This window comes from Echinops telfairi, unplaced genomic scaffold (genome assembly GCF_000313985.2).
Source record: "Echinops telfairi isolate 266 unplaced genomic scaffold, ASM31398v2 ScPeMD7_7420;HRSCAF=8458, whole genome shotgun sequence".
In the NCBI taxonomy this organism is placed as follows: domain Eukaryota; kingdom Metazoa; phylum Chordata; class Mammalia; order Afrosoricida; family Tenrecidae; genus Echinops; species Echinops telfairi.
The window spans coordinates 52179166-52184403 of record NW_022111320.1 but is presented as its reverse complement, the minus strand read 5'-3'; the positions used below and the strand labels follow the sequence as shown (position 1 = coordinate 52184403).

The 5238-nt window shown below is 47.3% G+C and overlaps 1 protein-coding gene and 1 pseudogene across 1 annotated transcript in view; both read right to left on the bottom strand.

The window, feature by feature from the left end:
* The window catches only part of DOCK3 (dedicator of cytokinesis 3), a 340151-nt gene that overhangs the window by 167483 nt on the left and 167430 nt on the right, over window positions 1-5238 (bottom strand). The window lies entirely within an intron of this gene.
* Window positions 2798-3836, bottom strand: LOC105979737 (annotated as a pseudogene).

The window sequence follows — 5238 nt, the reverse complement described above, 5'->3', positions numbered from 1 at the left end:
AAGTTGGTTGTTACTGTTGGTTGTCTGAGTTGACGCGGCAACCTTGTGGACAACAGAAACGCTGTCGGTCATGTGCCAGGTTCACGATCGCTGGGGTCCTCTAACCACGTTCTAACCAGCGTCTTCTTCAAGCCCTCCATCGAAGAGCTCGTTTTCAGCACTACATCAGAGACGACTGACTCTGTTGTGATCCATTGTGTTTTCGTTGACCTTCCCAGACTCCGTCACTCTAGAAATTCTACTGAAGCCTGTCCACTAAGTGTGAGGCCTTGGTATTTAAAACCTCAGTGGCAGAATGTCCAGCCTCAAGCCACCAGAGTACCCCAAGTCAGTCTTCTGGTCACTGTTTCCCAGAGATAATGATGTTGAGTTGTTGATGGTGTTTCTTCTATTCTCGCTCTCATAAAGGTGATTCCAACTCATAGCAACCCTACAGGGCAGTGTGCTAGTCTGGGTAGACTAGAGAAACAAATCCAGCAGACTCAGATGTGTGTAAGAAAGAGTTTTATATACAAGAGCAATTAAGCCCTGAGAAAACATACCAGTCTAACCCAGTCCAGATCAAGTCCATAAGTCTGATTTTAGCCCTTATGTCCAATACCAATCTATAAAGTCCTCTTCAGACTCACAAAACACATGCAATAACGTAGAATACAGGAAGATCACACAGGCGAGTGGGTGGGAAATCTTGTGGATCCCGTGGCTTTGTAAGCATCTCAGTGCTGGCAGGGGTCTCCATGTGGTTCCTTCAGCTCCAAGACACTGACTGCCATCAGCCTCTCTCTATGTGTCTTCTCTACAAGGATATCTCGCAGGAAGTGAGCCTAGAGAGAGAGTGTCTCCTGCCTCCAAGGAGGAAATACCGGAGTTCCCAGAATCCTCAGGAGAAGGCCATGCCCACACAGAGGCCTCACTGGCTATATCCTGATTGACAGGCTAGACTCCATCCCTAAACTCTTAATCCTCAAGTTGACATCAGATTACGTAACTCCACAGACAGTGTAGAACCTTCGCTGTGAGTTTCCAGGACTTTAAGTCTTTTCAGGAATAGAAAGTCCTATCTTTCTCTGGAGGAGTGGCTGGTGGTTTTCGAACTGCTGACCTTATAGATCACCATCTGTGTTAGACCAGGTAGACTAGAGAAACAAATTCACGGACACACGTATGTGTATAAGAATTAGTTTTTTATATAAGAGTAATTGTATATTAAGAAAGCATCCCAGCCCAGTCCAAGTCTGTAAGTCCAATATTAGTCCCTATGTCCAATACCAATCCATAAAGTCCTCTTCAGACTCATGAAACACATGCAATGACACTGAATGCAGGAAGATCCCAGGCCAGTGGGTGGAAAGCCTTGTGGATTCAGTAGTGGTGGAAACATCTCAAAGCTGGCAGGGGTCTCTGGGTGGTTCCTCCAACTCCAGGGCTCTAGTATAGCTCCACGTGTCTTGTCAGAAAGAAGATCTCGCAGGGAGTGAGAGTGTGTCCCGCCTCCAACAAGCTATTCATCTCCTTAGCACCTCCAAGTGAAGTCATCAAGCTGCGACCTGATTGACAGGCTAAACTCCACCCATGCACTCTGAAGTCTCAAACTGACAACAGACTAGTAACTACCACACCGTCCAATGCATCCACAATGTCACCGGGGCTTGATCAAATTTCCTAAAGTGCATACAGTTCTCTCCCTGTGCCTGCATTTAGGGTTACTGACTGATTTCTTATCACGGCATATACTGATTTCAGCTTTTGTTTATATCCCCATCCCCTTCTTTTCATTTATCTATCCATCTCTCTTATAGATCCTAATTTTTTGGTCACAACTCTTGTTCATACTACTGTAACTTTTCAATGTTGTTACACTGCTGAGTCAAGTAGTATACTAGTTAGATTTCCTTTCCGCTTTTTTATCCTGGAGCTACTTACTCTTAAATAATAGATGCACTTTAATAACTCTATAAAATACCTCTTCATAGTATTTTCCACTGGGTAAAGCTGTCAGAAAGGACATGAAGCCCATCTTTTCTCCTAGAGCATCCGCCTGGTGCGCCTGGTCTTTGTGCTGTAATGTAAACAGACGGCTCCCTAGGCCTTCGCCCAGCTCTCATCCTGGGACTTCCTCTGTGTCACCCCGAGAAGTCTTTGCACCTATCACTATATCACAGCCCCTTCCCTGAACAGCACGTAGTAATATTTTAGAGAAATCATCTATTCTTCAGCAATTTCCTGAAAAGGATTTCATGATAGAGATTTTATGTTTTGGACTGTGAGTAACTGAATTTTTTTTTTTTTTTTTAGGCAACCCTCCCACTTGATTGATGAGGAGGCAGAACATATGTAGAATTCTAGGTTGAAAATTTATTTTCCTCGGGATTTTGAAAGCAATGCTCCATTGCTTGTTTGTTTCCAGTGTTGTTGCCAGGAAGTAAATTGCTATTCTTAAACAAAACCCCTTGGGTGGGACCTGGTTTCCTTTCGAATGCTTTTAGTCTCCTTTCTCTGGAGGCTAAAATGTTACACTTACTTGACAAGTACTTGTGGGCCCTTTCAATTTGGGGACTCATAACCATGTTCTGGGGAGGACCTTATTGTCATTTCTTCAGCAGTTTTCTTCTTTGGTCTCTCTGTTCTCTCTTCTGAACCCCCAGGATCTGGCTACTGATACCGCTCACTTGGGTAGCGTTCTCTCTCCTCTGGGGAACGCATCTTGTTTTGCCATCCTGCTGTCAGGGTGACTGTCTCTATGCAATCTTTTAACCTTTATACCAGTTATCTCTTTTTTGGGAGGTTAAACAGTCATTTACTGAGCCCTGCCCTGCCCTCCCAGGAAGATGGAGGGAGGCCGTGGCGCAGTGCACTGCTCAGTGAGGCTCACGAGGCTGCGGCAGTTGGCTTCCTCGAATTGCTGGAACATGGCCGGCAGCTCCATCTCTTCGTCCATGGCCTTCACCCACGCCGCCTTCTCTGCCTCCTTCTGCCCGTCATTCTCCTGCAGGACCTGGTGCTACGCTGGAGAGGCCCGCTGAAGGCACTGAACCACCAGCCAGGTGCATTTGTTGTTCTGGATGTCAGTGCCAACCTTGCCCATCATACAGGGGTCACCAAAGAGGTCCAGGGAATCATTCTGGATCTGAAAGCACTCACCCATCTCCAGCAGGATCCGCTTGGCATCGGCATTCTCCTTATCCCCGTCAATGCCCGCCATATACATGGCAACAGCGACGAGGTGGTAAAAGGAGTAGAACATGGTCTTGTACTTGACATGGATTTGTACCTCTTTGGGGTAATCCTGCTGAGATTCATGTTCCCCTGGGGGTTGGTGATGAGGCCCGGGGCCTGTCCTATCTCAGCCTGATAGGAACTCTCCAGGGAGAGCTCTAGCAGGTTCAGGTAGCAGGGCTGCCCCCAGGCAGTGGAGCTTCAGCAGGTGGTAGACATAGGATTCCAGCAGCCTGGTATCATTGATGGCATCTAGACCTATGCCTGACTTCTGTTACCAGCAGGGCTGCCACTGGCAGGTGAGGGAGGAATCCATTCTGGCATCCGGTATCAGGAGGAAAGTTTGGAGCAACTTGACACACCAGCCCGCAGTCGGGGCCCACTGCAGACTGTCAGCATCCTGCTTCCTGGGCTCCACCAGCTCCGGGGACACAGCCGCCACCGTTAAAGCTCGGTGTACTTGCCTCCGAGGACACTGTACTCCAGGACCTTCCTGAGCCGGGCAACGGCGTCTCCCAACTCTGGGGCCCCAGCTCATCCTCGGTCAGCAAGTGCTGGATGGAATTCTGCTTTTCTTGGGCATCAGGGTCCACTTTCTGGTCTCCAGTCATTCTGAGAGAGGAGCAGCATGCATGCTCTGCTCCAAGATGCTAGCCCTGGCTTGGCCTATTCCAGTTATCGCTCGTGTCACTTCCCAAGGGTCCTCTGCTTGCTCGTTGCAGCTTCCTTTTTCTTTCTTCTTTGGAGTTTCTGGCTTCCGTCACACTCTGCTCACAGGCGGTTTGTCTGGGTCTCTAACGCTCATCTGCGGGGTTTCCTCCAGCTTCTGTCTACGTGCGCCTGTTTGTCCCTATTTAAGAGCGCCGTGCTGGAAAGCTCACTGGCGGTGCGCGAGGAGACGCTCACCACTGGTCTTCGTTGCACAGAGGCTGGAGGTGGGAGGCCACTGTCTAGTCCCGTGGCTTTGAGTTCATGTAGGACCACTCATAGTTAACGCCGAAATCGCTGCCCTCGAACTTTACCGCTAAATTCAAAACTTTTCAACCTCTCTGTTCCGATATTCGAAATGTACAGCCAGAACTATAGATCTCCCAAACCTGCCCCACCTGCAATGTTCAGCATTCTACTTTTACCCAAGTGGGGAGGAAAAAGTACAGGACTGGAGTAATTTTTTCTGATCTTTCTCTTTCTTGCCTAAGTACAATCAATCTATCAGTGATCTTGGATCTGACTTCAAGGACATCCAGAACCCATCACTGTCCCCATTCTAGTGCAAATTATTAGAGTGAGGGTTTCTTGCTCAAACAGCTGCTCCCGACTTCCATCTTTGCCCATTTTTCTCCACACAGCAGCTCAAGGGATGGTTTAAGCATGCAAGACGGAGCATCTGGGTCCCTGGTTTGATCTAAAGCCCCTACCCACCCATCCCCAAATCCTCCAAGCCACCATTCTGAGAGGGATTCTTAGGCTCAAATATTCTTTCTCCCTTCACTTCCTACAAGTAATTAATTATCACAATTAATTTTACTTGAGAACGTCTGAAGGTCTTCATTGCATTTCTTGTCCATTGCCATCATTACTTAGGCAGAGCATCATTATCTCTTGTCAGAATCGCTGCTATGGTTCCTTTCCTCTTGGATTTTAATCTTTCTGCATGCTACATTCTCTATGGACAGGGTCCGTGTGCAAACCTCATGTCTGGTCCTCTCACTCCGAAGTTCTCTTCGACTACTGGAAAGAATCTAATTTGTGGTACATGACGTTTTGTAATCTGTTCCATCTCTCCTTCTGATCTCATCTCCCACTCACACACACACATACCTATATGCCAAAGTCACCATATGTCTTATCGTTTTTTGGAAATATTACACGACTTTACACTACCACTGCCTTATGTTGTGGACAATCTTGAAATGTCTATTCTTTTTGTTTTCCTGTCTGGTGCCCTGCTCATCCTTCAAGACTCACATTAAACATAGCTGCTTCTGGAAGCGTTTGCTGATTTTCCTATTCCACTACTTT